The sequence below is a fragment of the Lepidochelys kempii genome, chromosome 1 (genome assembly GCF_965140285.1).
Source record: "Lepidochelys kempii isolate rLepKem1 chromosome 1, rLepKem1.hap1, whole genome shotgun sequence".
NCBI classification, from domain to species: domain Eukaryota; kingdom Metazoa; phylum Chordata; order Testudines; family Cheloniidae; genus Lepidochelys; species Lepidochelys kempii.
In genome coordinates this window covers 251,501,898-251,520,390 of record NC_136380.1, presented here as the reverse complement: position 1 = coordinate 251,520,390, position 18,493 = coordinate 251,501,898, and the positions used below count along the sequence as shown (strand labels likewise).

The following is an 18,493-nucleotide window of genomic DNA, read 5'->3' as shown; positions in this document are numbered from 1 at the left end:
TCCTACTTCAGTGGAAATATAACTTAACCTTGAAAATCCTAAACATGCCTGTTGGTTTTAAACTGAAGTGTAGAAGCTGAAATAACGATCCCGTCCCTCTTAGCTTCAGTGAGAGATTCCCCCTCTCCCCTGCTCAACCTCTTTAGATCCTCTGTTGAATATGTGAAGTCTTGCCCTCTCCACCTGAATTACCTGAGCTGCCAATCATAATCCTGCTCCTGTGGTGTCAGGAATGTGCTGTTCCCACCTGGCCTCCAGCCTCAACTTCATCTGCATGCTACTACCATCTCCTTGCTGAGGGAGGGGCTGTGACTCTGCCAGGAAGGGGAAGGGAAGCACAGTGCACCTGCTGAAACAATGAGTACTAAGTATGGGAGATTGGTTTGGACTAGATAGTTTCAAAATTGTTTTCCCAGCCCTCTTTCCTATCCAAGAATCCTCTAGTTACCTGGTTCTAACTCTGGTTTGTCCTTAAACGCTTCCTGCAGGCTAAACCTATTCCATTCAGTAAGCATTCACTGTCTTCTCCATGTCTAGTTGGCAGCCAGTATCAAACAGAGTGCCCCAAGGGTCGGTCCTGGGGCTGGTTTTGTTCAATATCTTCTTTAATGATCTGGAGGATGGCGTGGATTGCACCCTCAGCAAGTTTGCAGATGACACTAAACTGGGAGGAGTTGTAGATATGGTGGAAGGTAGGGATAGGATACAGAGGGACCTAGACAAATTAGAGGATTGGGTCAAAAGAGTTCTGATGAGGTTCAACAAGGACAAGTGCAGAGTCCTGCACTTAGGACGGAAGAATCCCATGCACTGCTACAGACTAGGGACCGAGTGGCTAGGCAGCAGTTCTGCAGAAAAGGACCTAGGGGTTACAGTGGACGAGAAGCTGGATATGAGTCAACAGTGTGTCCTTGTTGCCAAGAAGGCTAACGCCATTTTGGGCTGTATAAGTAGGAGCATTGCCAGCAGATTGAGGGACGTGATCATTCCCCCATACGACATTGGTGAGGCCTCATCTAGAGTACTGTGTCCAGTTTTGGGCCCCACACTACAAGAAGGATGTGGAAAAATTGGAAAGAGTCCAGTGAAGGGCAACAAAAATTATTAGGGGGCTGGAGCACATGACTTATGAGGAGAGGCTGAGGGAGCTGGGATTGTTTAGTCTGCAGAAGAGAAGAATGAGGGGGGATTTGATAGCTGCTTTCAACTACGTGAAGGGGGGTTCCAAAGAGGATGGATCTAGACTGTTCTCAGTGGTACCAGATGACAGAACAAGGAGTAATGGTCTCAAGTTGCAGTGGGGGCGGTTTAGGTTGGATGTTAGGAAAAGCTTTTTCACTAGGAGGGTGGTGAAGCCCTGGAATGGGTTACCTAGGGAGGTGGTAGAATCTCCCTCCTTAGAAGTTTTCAAGGTCAGGCTTGACAAAGCCCTGGCTGGGATGATTTAGTTGGGGATTGGTCCTGCTTTGAGCAGGGGGTTGGACTAGATGACCTTCTGAGGTCCCTTCCAACCCTGATATTTCTGTTATTCTGTGCAATGCAAAACAGTGCGAGAGAGTGGTTCATCTTGGGTCCATGCTAGTTTCACATAATGTTTCATTCAACAGAAAGGCCAGCTTTCCAGGTAAGCCTGCTGCTGGCAACTTCTTTTTAAAGCAATTTATTGCTAAAAGATGCAGTAGAGAATAAATGAGGTGAAAGACATTCAGATAAAAATACACCTTTCTGCAGCCAAGTCTTAGATATTTTTAAATTTCTATGTAGGGCAATGCTACATTTTACAGGCCTGAGGGCTATTTCAGTTTATAGCTGGAATAACTCTTCAAGGTACTTACAAAACCTCCATTGCTGCAATATCTGAGTGATCCCAATCTTTATTATTTATCTTCACAACATCCCTGTGAGGTAAGTAAGTGTTGTTATCCCTAGTGTGCCTCAGTTCCCCATCTGTACTTAGTGGCTTGCTCAAGGTCATATAGGAAGTCTATGGCAGATCAGCAAATTGAACCTGGGTCTCCCAAAGTCCTAGTCTAGCACCCAAACCACTGGGCTGTCCTTCCACTCAATTCCCCTGATCAGCTGCAGATTGAAAAGAAGTTTCATGGTCCTTCTTGCAAGCTGACATTATTTGTTTTTGATTTTTAAATATCTGGTGACGGGTGCAAGGATAGGGATACTTAGTTACGCACTGATATGAGATGCTTCAAGCTCACAGCAACATTTTAACCTTTGTGCAGTTGCCCCTTTTAATATGTTTCTATCGCTGACTGACTTGTTTGTTCTGGATATCAGGCCGGGAAAATCCCATTGCTGCAGTTGAGTTTTACAGTCAGTGCCTAATGAAAGGAAAAGATAACCATGCTCTCTGGGGATTTTTTTCCCGTTTTGTGAATAAATGAAATAAATAGTTCTTCACTTCACTTCATGGTCTGCTGCTTTGTCAATGAAGTAATAAGAACTTCATAGGCAATATAATACTTGGTCACTAGGATCAGCATCAACACTCCTTTGCAGTCTAGTACGTTTACTGAAATCAGTTTTGCTTTTTATAGTGATGGCATGGCAGAGCATTGTAAAGTAAATCACAGGCTTAAGTTTCATCTGGAATCTAGCCTCCAAATTCATCTTGGAATTTCTGTATATAGCTTTATCTGCAGAACAATGTACACATGGTTCTTTTACTTATTTCCACCAAATTTGGGATTTTGATTGCAGGTCTCATGTCTCATGTCTAAAATATCGTGCTATTAATACTTAACATGTATGTAGTGCTTTATATGTTCAAAGCACTATATAGGAACTTAGGAATTGCCATACTGGATCAAACGTGGTCCACCTAATCCAATATCTTGCCTGACAGTGGACAACACTGGATATTTCAGAAAAGGTGCTTCAGAGGAAGGTGCCCTGCATATGAAGGTCTCATCCTAATCCCTAAAAGAGATTAATTTAAACCCTGAAGTATGAGGGCTTCAGCCTTTCCAAATTCTTTTGCATTAACTGTTATACCTCTGGATATTCTTGATGTTTGTATAAATATCCAATCCCTCTAACTAATAAAATATTCCTTTAAGGAGGATATGTAAGTTATTTTGTTGATAGGGAAACTGCAGCAGAGAGGTGAAGTAATTTGTCTGACTACTTGGAGTGTGAGTGACAGAACTAAAACTGGAAGTTGAGACATTCTCAACCAACTCTGTACATTCATGATTTAAGAATAGTCACTTAAACCAGTGGCATTCAAACTTTCCAGACTACTGTACCCCTTTTAGGAGTCTGATTTATCTTGCGCATCATCCCAAATTTCACCTCACTTAAAACCTACTTGCTTACAAAATCAGACATGGAAATACAAAAGTGTCACAGCACACAATTGCTGAAAAATGGCTGACTTTCTCATTTTTACCATATAATTAAAAAATAAGTCAATTGGAGTGTAAATATTGTACTTACATTTCAGTGTGTAGTATATAGAGAAGTATAAACAAGTCATTGACTGTATGAAATTTTAATTTGTACTGACTTTGCTAGTGCTTTGTATGTAGCAAATGTCTAAATGAGTTGATGTCCCCCTGGAAGACCTCTGTGTACCACTAGGGGTACATGTACTGAGAACTACTGGCTTAAACCACTATTTAAAAATACTGCTCTAATTTAAATCCAAAACTAGACCGTGAGTATGGACAAAATTCATCAGGACAACTGTATATTTAGTTTAAGGTGTTTTTTTTTAACTTCATATCTGAACATCCTCACACTTGGGGAAAGTATGGATCTTTGCTGTTCTGCCCTTTCTCTATATAAATGACAGAGGAACTTTTAGTTGGAAGTTGTAATACACTCCATCTGAGGATATGTGCTGTTTTGTTTAGCTTGATGGTCCTTTTTTCTTCCTGAATATATCTTTCTCTATGTCTGTGAAGCCAAAAGCCCTAGTAAAATGGTTCATGATCTTGGAAGCAGCCTCTTATTGGAGAATTGCAGGCTTATAAAGCGAAGAAAATGAATGGAAAAACAGTACACAGAGAGGAAGAGATGGAGATCAAATATTTTTGTACATACATATGGATTAGTACTTGGTCTTGTTTATCAAAATCTGGTCTGAATAAATCATAACTCGTATAAACTTTTCTGTATCAGCAGCTCTGTAGTAACAGTGGCTTTACCACATGGTCACATGAAATTTTGCAGCACAGTGAGAAACTGAGTATTGAATGATCCTACCATCACACTACTGCCAAGAGAGATGCTATGGAATGTTTTAGAAGACCTATCATAAATGATAAATCTAGCAAAGGATGCATTCTTCCTCTCTGCTTTCACATGTGTGCTCTCGAATAGTTTGTTTACTTCATTCTCCAACAACTTTATGCCTTATTCCCACCATGAGTCTTCCCAAATGCTTAGTTATGTTCTCAAAGTAAAGTCTCAAGTTTATACTAGTTTTGAGAACCAATAGGAATCTTTCCTTGATGTAGGAAACTAAACATGCACAGTTAATGTTTTAACCAGTTGTAGATCATATATCCCCCTGCTTTCCAAATGAACATGTGGTCTTTGCTGTATCCAGTGCGTCTGTTTAACAAGAAGAGGAGTGTGGCACGGGGGAGAGTGGAAGAACACTGAAAGAGTTTCTGCTTTCCTCAGTTGCTGCATCCTGTGCTATTTGTTCAGTGCCGTGATTCAGTGAGTGCCAGAGGATGACATTGGAGGACTTTGCCAAGAACCCTTGAGCAATGCTAGATTGTTTACCCCAGACTAATGCTGGCATTATCAGTGGCAAGAGATGAAGCTCCGGGATCCATCGTTAACAGCCATTATCTGCATATTCTTTGATTAGAGTGGTAATGGCTCATAGTACCATTGACCTATGTTCAGTTTAGTTTATAGAACAGACATTGTATACAAGAGGCTGGCATGCTCACCAAATTACAAACATATTGAAAAGATTACTTCCAAGCAGCTGAACGCATTTAAAAATGTCAGTTTTCTTATTGCAACTTGTGTTCACCTTCTGGTTTGGCATTAGCATTCTCATTACCATTCATTCTAAATTCCAGCCTTTTATCCAGACGTACTGCAATTCTCACCCACAAGACATCAGTGTTGTTGATACAGTATCTTGCCTTACGAGAGCCCAATCCTTTTTCATGTTAGCTAATCATCCTCCACTTATTGTCCTACTCCAAGATGTATTTTGTACAGTATTTTGCTATTTTCAGAAAGGATTTTGTTCAATATACTTTTATTGCAAGACACTTAGCCGTCAGAGCAGCACAGAGTTTGGTTTCTCTTATTAGCACTTAGATTGAAGCTTCAGCAGAGGTGAGGGGGGAAGGGATAGAAATTCAGTAGATATAATGAGGGGCTTAGTGCTTGCTGCAGGTTTCAGAAAAGCTTCTGTTCTAAACCCCTCTTTTCACACACCTAACTTCCCAAAATATTTATCTTTTTTAGTTCAGTTTTTCTAAGTCCAAACAAATCCCTTCAGCTGTTTTTGAATTATAAGAGAGATGGGGAAAAAATTCTTTCCCATTTAAAAAAAAATCCAACCATACTTTATTTTTGTTACATAGAACTATAGTGAAAACAGATGACATTTTAAACTTGGCACTGAAACAGTCTTCTCTCCCTCCTCCACAGGCAATCAGACACTCCCTCTGCACACCTCTTTCCAACAATCCCTTACTAAGGAATCCCTCCCCTCTGATGCTCCAGGTAAATTAGCATAATTCCAGGAGTGAAATCCTTTATGCTAAGAAAATGACCTGTTGTCTACAATGACCCCAAATAACTCCCCTCAGTGGGATCTCTTTCCCTGAAAACCTTCAAGCCTTTATTTCATAAAGAAGTAAAACAGGGTGCAGATGTGCTTTTTTAGTTACATTTTTACATTTGTTTTTGTCTTATTTTCATTAGTTTTTAAATTTTTGATAACTGCAGTGGAACCAGAAACTCAGCTGGTGTAAAATGGTATAGCCCCCAGTGCAGTCAAAAATGTACAAAACCAATCCACTATGATTAACTATTAGTCTTGGGCCATGGCAATTCCAAAGTACACCCAGCATTATTTAAAAGAAAGTTGATTTATTTGCAAATAACAAAAGTAGGGTATCAAGGCTCAGCTATACTGGTGACATTAAATTAGCAGATGCTGCCTGTGCTTTCCATAATCTGCATTCTTTACAAAATGGCTGTAACACATCAAAATGTTCAGCTTGCTTTCATAGCTGGAGTAAATTGTAAACAAATGGTAACCACATGTTATTTACAGAAGAATAATTTTGCTTTGTTTGGTTTCATTTGTGCAACCTCGGTGACCTACATACGGTTTTGGATCTACTGGGTATACTTTTTTTTTCTTTTCTTTTTTTTTTTTTTTGGAAAAGCCAAAGAATTAACAAAACTGAGTATGCAGCAGGATTTGTTTTTAACCATACTAGGTGGTAGTTTGATCGAGTAGCAAGAACATTTCTAGTGACTGAAAATTAGTAACAAAAATTTCTTCTGTCTTAAGAGCATTTGAAAGTATGCTGTTAGTGACACATGTTATTTTTCTGCAGTTACTCAGGACCAATGCTGAATGCCCTCAGCTCTCATTGAAGTCAATGAGGGTTGAGAATATTCAGCACCTGAGCCCTGATTCAGCAAAAGACTTAAGCAATTGCTGGGATTTAGTATGCGCTTAAAGTAAAATATGTGATTAAGTGCATCCTCGCAGGATTGGGACCCAAATGATTTGCTTCTTGAAAATAATTTTAATTGACATTGTGCAGTTTCAATTATATTAATAGTTTGTTATATTAGGAAAAATATCATTTGTAAATTAAGCATGTTATAGTCATCTCATCAAAGTAGAATCAAGAAATCTGCAACCTCATTTTACTAATAATCTGGTCAATATTTAATACAACCCAAACCAGATTCAGACTATAATGGGGCATATGGGCCCTGTAAGAATAGAGCTGGCCAGAAGACTCGGTTCTAGGGGGCTGAAATGAACAAAGGCCCAGGAAATGGCCTGGTAGTGGAAGAGAGGAAGTGGTCCCAAGGAATTAGGAGTTGGATTTGGAGGGTAGGGAGGACTCCAGGACACAGGTTTGTTTGTTTTTAAGGCCAGGGAGCAGAGCCTTGTAGTGTAAGGTTGGGCAGGACTCCCCTCTCTTCCAGCCAATCGGGAGGAACTCTCTGGAAAATATATAGAACAGGGGCGGTAGAGGCTTTGGCTGACAGGTTTGGCAGAGAGAGGTGGAAGAAATAACCTTTATTTATTTCATTTGTTAATGAACTGACCTTGAGAGAGCAACCAGTATACAAGGCTGACCGCCAGCAGGCTTAAGTGTTGTGGTTTTGGGGGTTTGTGAAGATCAGAAGCCTCAAGAAGCGGCCAGAACCGCAGCAACTGCAGCAGCATCCTAAGAAGATTCCAGAAAAGGCAGCAGCAGAACTCTGAAGGTCACCATAGCAATGGCTTCCGTAACAACCAAGCAACTACCTGCAGCCAGCAACCATCGCCACCACAGCTTCTGAAGTAGCAGCTGCAGTTCAGCGTGCCACCTTTATCTTCCGCTTGTGTAACATCTTACTGACAGAACAGAAGGCCCATCAGACGTAACAGAGGGAATTGAAGAAGGAAGAGTGTAAGTCTGTTGTGTTTTTTTTTTCTATTACTAAGGAATGATTGAGTCTCTGTCAATAAAGCTGGATGCCTGTGTTTGAGTGAAGTCTACCCCACCCCATTCTGCGACTGGCTGATCACCGCGCACAGAATGGTAATATTTAAATGTAATTACATTGTCATTATTGTATCCTCTAGATGTGATATAGGAGTATTCCACATAATCTGTCTTTTATTTTGGTGCGCCGCTTTTCTTATACGTATATGATGCTTTAAATGTAATTCTATCGCGTTTTACTCTGTTTTATGTATTCTCCCTTGCTTTATTAAATACATTGGAACCACTCATTTTTTTAAAAAATAAATAATTCTTTTGTTTTCAAAGAATTACTGCTTGTGTCAATTCTTGAGCAGAAGTCTGTATCCATGTCCTTTCAGGGGTTAGCAAGACTAGCTGGCTCTGGGGAACCCTCTGCAAGTCGGAGACAAGCCTCCTGGTAACACCCTGACAATTCCTTTAGGGCAGGCCACAACCTTGTTACCCTTTTGTTAAATTAGAGGCGCTAACATAATTAGTAGTAATAATAAGTAGGCTAACATAATTTGCAGACTTGTGCTCAAGAAGCTAAGAGCCCCACACAAATTTGTAGGTAACAGTGTGTTGGGCTTATATAATGAAAAGCCCCAGCATAACAGAACTATGCAAAGGCACAGAGAGTTTGGAATGGTGAGGGAGAACAGCGATGGATCAGGATGCTTGTGAAGGGGTCAGAGTGAGGAGCCTCACTCGTGAATTTCCTGACTTTTGTGGCTTTTTATCTCAGCCTTAAAGTTTCATTGTTTGGAGGGGCTGGGTTACTGATTTTGCAGATCTTTATGCAAACTTATTCTGTTACTGAGGCTATTAGCAATGCTTTTTTTTTTTTTAAAGCCTCATTTAGTGGACAAACGTGAGTACAATATTATTATAGGCTGAGCTGGTAATGCTACCTATTAAGGTTGGCTAACACTTCTCATTACAAGACCCTGTTTGCTTTAATAACATTGCCAAACTTTAACCATTTTGTCTGAAACTTTCTAGGACAAGATGGCTGAATTTTTTTCTGGAAAATGTCAGTCAAAACAGTTCAGCCATTTTCAAGGGCTAGATTAGAGAATATGTTGTTCTGACCATGGTAAAAAAATAAATAATTTTTCTTTGGAGAAGCTTTGGTACCTGCATGCTTTGGGACAGGCACTTGAAATTTGGAAGGAAGGTGACCTTTCTATTAGGGATGTGGCTTTTTGCCTTGCCTGTGGAAAATCCAGTCAATTTTGACCCTGTTATAAGCCTATGAAAAATCATAGCTCATATATGCTTAGTAGAGACTTACTAGAGCTTCACAGCTACATTTCCCAGTCAGTCTGCACTTGGCATGCTTTCCCTATAATGGCTGCTCCTGGCCAGGCTTGGGCTGGGCACCAGAGCTGAGAGCAGGGGGCCTCTCTCTCTTGTGCTCTCAATGAGCCCCCTGGTGGGCCCAGGCAGTGGAGGAGGAAGCTACCTGATTCAGATGCGGGGGGAACGAGAGCTGAACCTGGGAAGGTGGGGAATAGATTTGGACATAGAGCCTGAGGGAAGGAGTAGACTGCGACTAGAGCAGAGTGGAGGTGGAAACTGGGACTGGTATATGTGGGGAGACTGGGACTGTTTGGGCAAGGAGACTGAGAGCTTGGAAGGGAAATAGGGGGACAGGAAGCCAGTGGAGGAAAGAGGACTGGGAGCAACTGAGGAGACTTGTATGGTGAGAAGGCTAAGACCAGCTGGGCAAGGAGACTGGAACTGATAACTGGTAGAGGTGGGCAGGGCAGGCAGGTGTGATAAGGAATTGGAGTGCAGGGGGATAACTGCCATAGGCTAGGCAAAGAGACTTGAACTGGGAACAGGGGAGGATCAGGGGAATATGAGCGGGGCAATGACTGGAGGCTCAGGGAATGAGACAGATCAGGCAAGGAGCTGGAAGTGTGGAATTTGGACTCAGAGCAGGGTGGGACTGGAGTGGCGAGTCCAAAAGGGTGAAACGAACTTATTGGGAAAGGAGACGGGGGACTAAGATAAGTCTGAGGAGAGGAGAATGGGGCTGGGATAAGGAACTGTAGATGGGAGTGGAATGGGGATGGGGCAGAAGAGGTCAAGTTTAGGGGGAACAGGCAGAAGAGTCTGTGCCCAGTAGAGCGCACATCCAAAAATCTTGGGTTCTATTCCATGCTCTGCAAGTATGTCACCATTCCTCTGCTGGTAACAAATGTCTGTGAAACCCATTGGGGAAAGTGCCCCATTCCCCCCCATAGTTCAGGTCCACATAGATGATAACTTACTACTACTATCTTTTAAACCATTAGCTCTAGTAGCAGAGATCTATGTGCTGGATTTAAAAGTTCTAACCTTCCTGATAACCCATGTGAGTGTCAATATGGTGCCACATCATGGAATTTGTTTTTTCAGTTTGCTTTTTTAAAACCTTGGAAAATATACATTAACTTTCTTTGAACATAGTTTATTAAGTTGCGTAGTCAAGCAATCAAAAGTTAGGAATTGCCAGAATTAAGGTTGCCTGTTCAACTTTAATGCAGTCCACTTATGCAAATACATTATGTTCTAGGCTTTAATGGCATAAATCACATACTGGTTTTTTTCAACAGACCCCTGCTTCAGTCAATGCACAGAATGGACCGGCTCCAAGGATGAATTAGGGTTGTGTGATGGAGGCTGTTTTCAGTAGGACCCCTTCCTCATTTGTTGCAGACGTTGGAAGGTGTGTCATGGATGAGGCAGGGGACTGTGGTAAAAGAGACGATCTTATGATTAAGGCAGTTGAGTGCCACTCAGGAGAATTGGATTCTATCCCTGCCTCTACCATGATTGGTGAAACAGACAGGAGCTCAGAATCCAGGATGATGGATGTGGCATACGAATCTACATACACCTGGATAGAATGGAAAAGCCCCAAGAGAGTAATGCATGCCATTCCAAACTCATGTTGGTAAAACCTTTATACTGTATCACGTGTATTATTTGCATTAAAAAGTGTGGGGGATTGTATAAAGAGAGGACTATCCCAAAATTTTGCTTGGTGTCCTCTCTTTTAACAGGAGCACCAAAACAACAAGTATATTACTGTATAAAACTGTCACAACTGGGCAGGCATGCCAGCAAACTAGAAACTGCCCAAATAGGTTATAAAAATTCTGCAGAACTGGATATTTGTATACATCAGCCAAGCTCTCTAAAACTAATTAAAAAGAAAAAGGCATCAGAGTTTGAAAATCAGCAAGGAACAATATCCTGTTAGTAATAAAGCTCCAGTGAGAAGTAAAGATCAGACCTTTATTTCTAGCTAACTTATTTAGAGATTTTTTTAAATTCCCAGTTTTGTTTTGTTTATGTGGCCTAATTTAACAGCTTCCAGTTCCAGAGGCTGCTGGTTTGGGTACAAGTGACTCATAAATAAAAACTTAGTGTCAAAGCTCTAAGGCCAGAGCACAGTTTTCCACAGAAAAAAAACATAAGGATCTGATTCTCAGTGGTAATACAAACAAATGTGTGGGTTTCTGGGGTTTAGGTTTTTTGGTTTTAAGAAAATACACCAAAAGGTGCTATAAAATCTTCAGAGGAAAATGTATATATTATTTTTAGTATTGACATTCCTTTGTTATGGTTAGATTAATGGATATAGGCCTTGGACTAAGGGTTCAGATGGTGAAAGATACCAGGGCAAATGTTGCAGACTAGCTAATAAGGAAGAGCCACAGATAAAACAAGGGGGAACTGTAGGGGCGGGGTAAAGGAATGGCCTTGAGCCGTATTTTGCTACTTTATGATAGACAAAGAAGATCTGAGAACTATTTTTATTTAATTTCTGTTTTTACAATAGAAGTATAATCCCTTGGGATTTAGAGAGCATGCCTTCTTTAAAACATCCTTAGGCAGAGGAAATTCTGGTTGTTCCAGGGGAGAGGAGTCAAGAGAGGGAGAGGACAGGGGTATGTAGGTGTCTGTAGCTCCAGACAAGAGGGCCAACAGCAAGCAGGCCCTCATGTCACAAAGCATCCAAGAGCCAACCTGAAGACCAGGAAGGACAGAGCAGCTGATGAGGGACATCCCAGGACAGGAACCAGGAGGAACACTGTGCCAGGAAGAATCACCTGGGAAGGACAAACCAGAGCTAGACTTAAAATCACTGTCACTCACAACTGTATGGGACTGTGAGCACAGGGGCTTGTGACCTTGCATTGGGAATAAGGAGGGAGGCTGTAGCTAGTAAAGTGGGGAAGTTGTAGTGCTACGGTTTTGTGGAGAGTTGCAGAAGAGGGCATCAGAGAGAATGCTTAATTTTTGCCAGGACTCAGCCCCAGCACCTCTCAGCTTGGCAGTTCATAGCCCTGGCACCTCTGGGGTTGCCATGTCAGTTATGAAAGTAAAAAAATTGCTTGATCCCTGACACTTCTTTCATTACAAATTAAGCACTGGCCAGAGGGATTTGTTGGGGAAAGTTTACTGGCACCAAAGACACCAGGAACACCCACGACTCACTGCCTGAATGGAACTCTGTGCAGGGTTCCTGAACTCTGAGTCTAGACAGAGTGCTCGGCATTTATTTTCTTATAGTGCGACACCACTGGGCCCATTGGTCCTCATGTTGATATAACCCTATTTTACTGCTCGCCCTGTCTTTCCCCTCTGCTGTTTTTCTCCATTCACCTATAAATAAATATTTCCCTTCCCTATTGTCATAAACATACAACTAAGGGTAGCATAAAATCCCTCCTTTACCTATAAGGGGTTAAGAAGCTCAAATAACCTGGTTGGCACCTGACCAAAAGGACCAATAAGCGAAAAAGATCCTTTCAAATTTCTGGGGGAAGGGTTTTTTTTTTGTGCTCTCTTGTTTTGTCCGGGATAGAGAGGGACCAGGGCAGGAAAAACCATCTTCTAAAACCCTACCTGAAATAAGTGTCCAAGATTACAAAAATTGTAAGTAATAGCAAGGAAATGCGTTAGTTTATCCTTTGTTTTAGCTTGTGAATTTTCTTGTAGGATTTAACTACTCTGCCTCCAGGCAAAGAAAACAAAAAACTCCAGCTGCTCTCACTTAAAAAAAAAAAAAAAAAAAAAAGTGTCCTTTTTTTTTTTTTTTTAAAAAAACCCTCCCTGTCTTTCAAGCAGCCAAAAGAAAAAATGTGTTCTTTTTAAAATCCTAAGGTCTGTGCTTCTGGTTCAAAATTATCCCACTGCTCTGCCACCATGTCAGGGTTCCCTCCCCACTCTGAACTCTAGGGTACAGATGTGGAGACCCTCATGAAAGACCACCTAAGCTTATTTCTACCATCTTAGGTTAAAAACTTTCCCAAGGCACAAATTCTTCGTTGTCCTTGGACGGGATTGCTGGCACCACCAAGTGAGTTAGACAAAGATTCAGGAAAAGGACCACTTAGAATTCCTGTTTCCCCAAAATATCCTCCCAAGCCTCTTCACCCCCTTTCCTGGGGAGGCTTGAGAATAATATACTAACCAAATAGGTGAACAAGGTGAGCACAGACCAGACCCTTGGGTTTTTGGGACACTAAAAACCAATCAGGTTTTTAAAAACAGAACTTTATTGTAAAGAAAAAGTAAAAGAAGCACCTCTGTAAAATCAGGATGGAAGATAATTTTACAGGGTAATAAGATTTAAAACACAGAGGATTCCCCTCTAGGCAAAACTTTAAAGTTACAAAAAAACAGGAATAAACCTCCCTCTTAACATAGGGAAAATTCACAAGCTAAAACAAAAGACAAGCTAACGCATTTCCTTGCTATTACTTACAATTTTTGTAATCTTGGATGCTTATTTCAGGTAGGGTTTTAGGAGATGGTTTTTCCTGCCCTGGTCCTGTCTGTTCTGGAGAGAACAACAAGAGAGGACACACAAAAAAACCTTCCCCCACAGATTTGAAAGGATCTTCCTTCCTTTCCTTATTGGTCCTTTTGGTCAGGTACCAACCAGGTTATTTGAGCTTCTTAACCTCTTACAGGTAAAGGAGGGATTTTATGCTACCCTTAGCTGTATGTTTATGACACCTATATTTGTTGTGATTTTCGGGTGGGGGGAGGATGTTTACTTCAGGTGGTTTGGAACAGATGCCCATCAGAGCAGGCCAGAGCCACCCTGCAGATTGGTGCCATGCGGGTGCTATAGTTACAGAAGTTTAGGCCTTTTCTAGACTAGGAGGCTCTCTGGATTCCACATGAGGATTGTTGTTAAAAAAAAATTCCACTGTTGCTCCTCCTGATTCAGTTCCAGCAGTGGAAGGAATAGTGAGAGCCCTTGTACGGGCTGGGCACCAGGCACTGGCTGGTGTTAGAGGTGCCCTATGGTCCAACTCTGCTCAGAGGACATCTTCCTTTGAGAAACTAGATGAAATGTGCTATATCAGAGCTAAGTATTATTATATTTAATAATAAGTATTAATTAAGCTAAGTATTATTATTATTTTATTTATTATACTTAAGCCCCTTCATATTCAGTTTAAAACAATTTGTACCAAAAAATTCCAGGGTTTTACAAAAAGTATTATTCAGTTTTTTCTGATTTTCACCCTACTTTTGTATCATTCAAATATGTAAAAACTAACTTGTCTTATTAGGAAAATACAATACATTGCATGAGATATATGTATTACAATAATACATTAGTCTGTGTGCATATGCAAAGCTGCCTATTGAAGTAAGGCTATGTATTACTCTAGAAGATACACACAATAAACAAACAGGCATGCACGTAAGCTTTGAAGTGCGTGCACATCTGAACTAGAAAATTTTTTAGTTCTTGGTTTTCTGCTCAGAGTAGGTGTTTGTTTCAGAAAGAATGGGCTCTGCCATTAGGCCTATTGCCATTCCTATCTTGAATGTACAGTGTGGTTAATCCTATCATCTCTGGAGACCTGAGATTCAATTTGGTTTATGTATAGTCAGGAGTGCGGCCCTGATCCAAAGTCCATAGATAGTTTCTTACTGACTTGAATGGGCTTTGGATCAGACCCAGAAGCATGGCTGTCTAGTTCCCAGAAAATATGTCTAGTTCTATTCTATACAGGTCTTATACTGCCCACATCACTGTAGTATCTGAGTGCCTTCCAGTAAGTGTATAAAATCTTGTGACTAATATCTGACATTCTTTCTCTCCTCCTCTCCCTAGTGTAATGTATTTTGTTTTGTTAGGCTTTTTTAAAATATGCATATGCCGCTCTGTGTTTGTATTGGAGAAAGCACCAACAAAGAAGTACACCTTGCAATTGGAGTGAAAGGTGGGGTCGATTGTAATGGTCTTTAGTGCCTGCGGGCATTTGTTCCACAGGCTGATATTGGCTCTTGAGAAAGTTCTCCCAGATATGTTACATTACTATAATCCAGCCAGGAGGTGACAAAGGCATGTATAACTTGAAACCAGGTTATCATTCTCCAGGATGGGACAGAGTCCCTTTGCCAGATAGAGATGGTAGAAAATGTTACTTGCAAATGCTGCTATGCAAGAGCTTAGTGTCAGTGAAGAACCCAGGAGCACTCATATCCTAAACTACAGACTGAATTGGCCAATTGTGGGTGTGTACCTTCAACCAAAGGAGTCTGCACCAGGGCTGCAAACTCCTCAGAATGTTTTCATTTGCCCACCAGCATCTCTCCATCTTGTTCAGTTTCAACCAGCTGTTCTTTATTTATGAGCTGATCTCATCCAGCCACTGGGCCGTATTAGTGGTAGTGTAGTTGTATGTAGTGAAGGATACGTAGAGCTGTATATCATCTGCATATTGCCGGCACTTGACTGCATGTCAGCTTAGCAGTTCATCTAGTGGCTGCATGTAGCTCTTGAATAGGACCAGAGGGAGAATGGATCCTTGTGGGACTCAACAAGTGAGGTCTGGTGGCAAAGGCACAATTTCGCATCACTACTCATTGGGTGCATCCTTCCTGCAAGTACTCAAACCCTGCACCTCTGCCACCTCTCTCTAGTGGAACAACAGTCTCTAATAATTGACTGTGTCAAATGCTGCAGTTTGAGGAGGATGAGAATGGACATCTGCCCTCCAGCCATCAACAGTGGGAGATCATCCACCAATGCCACTAACGCTGTCTCCATCCCATGTCATAGGCTGAATCCAGATTGTGTCATGTCTAGGACACTGGCTTCAGTTAAATGAGTCTGTAGTTTACCTTTGACTAGCTTCTCTATGAGCTTGCTCAGAAATCAAAGATTGGATAGTGGGTGGCAGTTGGCGAGATCCAATGTATCCAGGGTAAACTTCTTCAGTGTTGGTCCCTCTATTGTGTGTTTGAAGGTAGAAGGGAAGATTCCTTCTCTGAGTGAGGCATTGGCTGTTTCAGTCATGAGTGACACCGGTTGCTCATGACCTTTTCACAAACCAAGAGTGGCATGTGTCAGACTCTTGGGCCATGACCAATACTTCTTGTAGAGTTAATGTACCAAATGCAAGCAAACTGTTTACTGGCTGATATGGAGGGAGCAAATCCATCCTGTTTGAGAAGCCTTCCAAACATGACTACTTACAGCAAAGTAGGATGATAGTTCTTCACAGTACTTTGTGCTAAGTTCTGTTATGACCTGTAGGCTTTCAGGGTTAAAGAAGTGGTTTGCCATCCTGCGTAGCTCCTTACGGTGGGGTTTGGCATCTGTAATGGAGGCTAAAAGGAGGCTTCCCTTGGCCTATAATATAGCTTCAGCATAGGCTTGGAGAAATTCTTTGTTTTAACTTGTCTGTTTCAGACTTCGTTTTCTGCTATTGCTGCTCAGGTTTCTGTCCCACTCTCTTCATCTGGCAAAGCGTGTTTGAAAACCAAGATCAGTGTTGGCAATAGGAAGGAAGGGACTATTTGGGGGCCAGTTTGTCAATGTTTGAGGCTAAAGCACAGTGATTGTGATTCACAAGATCCTTGGCACAATGTCCTGTGGGTGAAGAGATGCTGGCTTTTAGCAGGTTTTGGAATTTGGGCTCCAAGAGTCTTCATGGTTGAATCGGGATCAGCGGTCTTTCTTGTTGGCTCGGAGAGTTGATGATGATCATCTCTCCAAGACAATGGCTGGGATATTGACATCTAATCAAAAGACCAGGTCTGGAGCATGACCAGCTGTGTGGGTTGGACTGGAGATGATCTGGGAAAAAGCCTAGGGAGGCAAGTGAGGAAGTGACTTCTTGGGTTTTTCATCAGTGGTCTTATCAACAATAATATTGCAATCTCCCATGTTGGCAAATCTGTCTGGTATTTCACCACTATTGCCAACAAGGTATCAGGGAGCTTCTATCTAACCCTGTAGCTTTTGGTGGTCTGTAAATGAGCACAAAACTCATGTCAGCTTCGACGCTGATTTCTATTGTTAGATGAATGGATTCAACTGATCTTCTCTTACCAGAGGCACCTGTTTTAGATTTGAAGTTTGAAGAGACGATTAATGCAATGCCACATGCCTTCTGAGTCTGTGATGAGCCAAGTAGTCTCGAGGGACAGGATGGGCTAGCATGGGGCTCACAGTGTCATCCAGATGTCTCTGTGATGCTTACAAAGCTATGCCCATTGTATGGTGCAGTTGGTAGTCTCTGTTCAGGAAAAGACCATTTTTTAAAATTTTGTTTTATAGTAGTACCCAGATACTCAATCAGGGTCCATTTTGCATGTGTTCTGCAAACCTATACCAAAAGACAGTCACAGCCTCAAAAATTAGTTTAATGCCCCCATCCTACAAATGCAGGTGCTCTACTTCAGTCTCATAAGTTTTTTCAGAATAGACAAAACATGCAAGTGGGAGTAAGGAAGAGAGGCAGTTGGAGAGGAGGATAGCAGTGTCAGGAACATGCAGTTACACAGACTAACTACAAGAACAATTCACAGGGTTTAAGTAGCTAAAATACACTAGATATTAATGGTATCAGAGATCACTGCTGCAAAAAACTATATTTACCACCTAGCCTGGTTTACTCCTGGGGGAATTCTGCGCTACTACATGTGTGCATAATGAGCTGTGCATAGTTTTAATTTTTTGTGAAGAAAAAAGCTTCTGCAAATGTTGCTGCAGTTCCTCCTTTTGCCCACCAGAGGGAGCTGTGGTGATTGAACACTGCAGTAGCTCCCTGCCAGTGAGGGAAGAGAAAGAGCCTGCCCTCTTCACAGCGCCTGTCCGGCCAGGTCAGGAGACAGGGACTATGGGAGACAGACTGTGTTGGGTGCTGGGGAGTTCAGACAGTGACTCAGAAGGGTTAGTGTGGGAGGACAGACTAGGGCAGAGGTTGAATGGAAGTGGAGGCACAGGGCTACGTGGTGAGGGGAAGGGGGTACAGAGCTACATAGGGACAGGGGAGTGGCTGGGTGGGGGCACAGAGACACATGGGGACAGGGGCAGATGTGCCTGACTGAATGGGAGAGGTTAGGGGTCAGCCAGGGTCTGCACTGGGGAAGCTCTCTAACAATTCCTCCCCACCCCCCAAAGCAACCTTTTCCATACTTTTCCCACCCATACCCAACAACCCTCCAAGTTCACACTCAGGCTCCTTCTCAGCAATTTACTCCCCTCTCCCACAGTTCCTCCATTACCCCTGACTCCCTCAAGCCTTTGCACTGCTTCTGAGGGGTGCGGGAAATACAATTCTCCATTGTAGTTTAAATTAATTATTATTCAGAGTTCTGTATTAATATGCCTAATAAGGAATTTTTTGTCAAAAAACAGTTGCTGAATCTTTTGACAGATATTTTTAAATAAATGACCAAAAATAATTGAAACTGGTGTGATTGTATTGTGTTATTTTGACAAATAAAATATGCAACATTTTGCAAAATTTTAAAATACT

General features: G+C 41.7%; 1 protein-coding gene across 9 annotated transcripts in view; it reads left to right on the top strand.

The window, feature by feature from the left end:
- Window positions 1-10,722, top strand: part of WASHC3 (WASH complex subunit 3) — a 45,421-nt gene extending 34,699 nt beyond the window's left edge. For 4 of the 9 annotated variants that reach the window (XM_073323255.1, XM_073323248.2, XM_073323266.2 and 1 more), the window contains 2 exons: window positions 5,644-7,772; window positions 10,301-10,722. The gene's annotated coding sequence lies outside the window, so the exon portion shown is untranslated. The remainder of the gene's footprint in view (window positions 1-5,643; window positions 7,773-10,300) is intronic. The other 5 variants (XM_073323233.1, XM_073323222.1, XM_073323238.1 and 2 more) reach the window with 5 other exon arrangements.
- The last annotated feature ends 7,771 nt before the right edge of the window (window positions 10,723-18,493 follow it).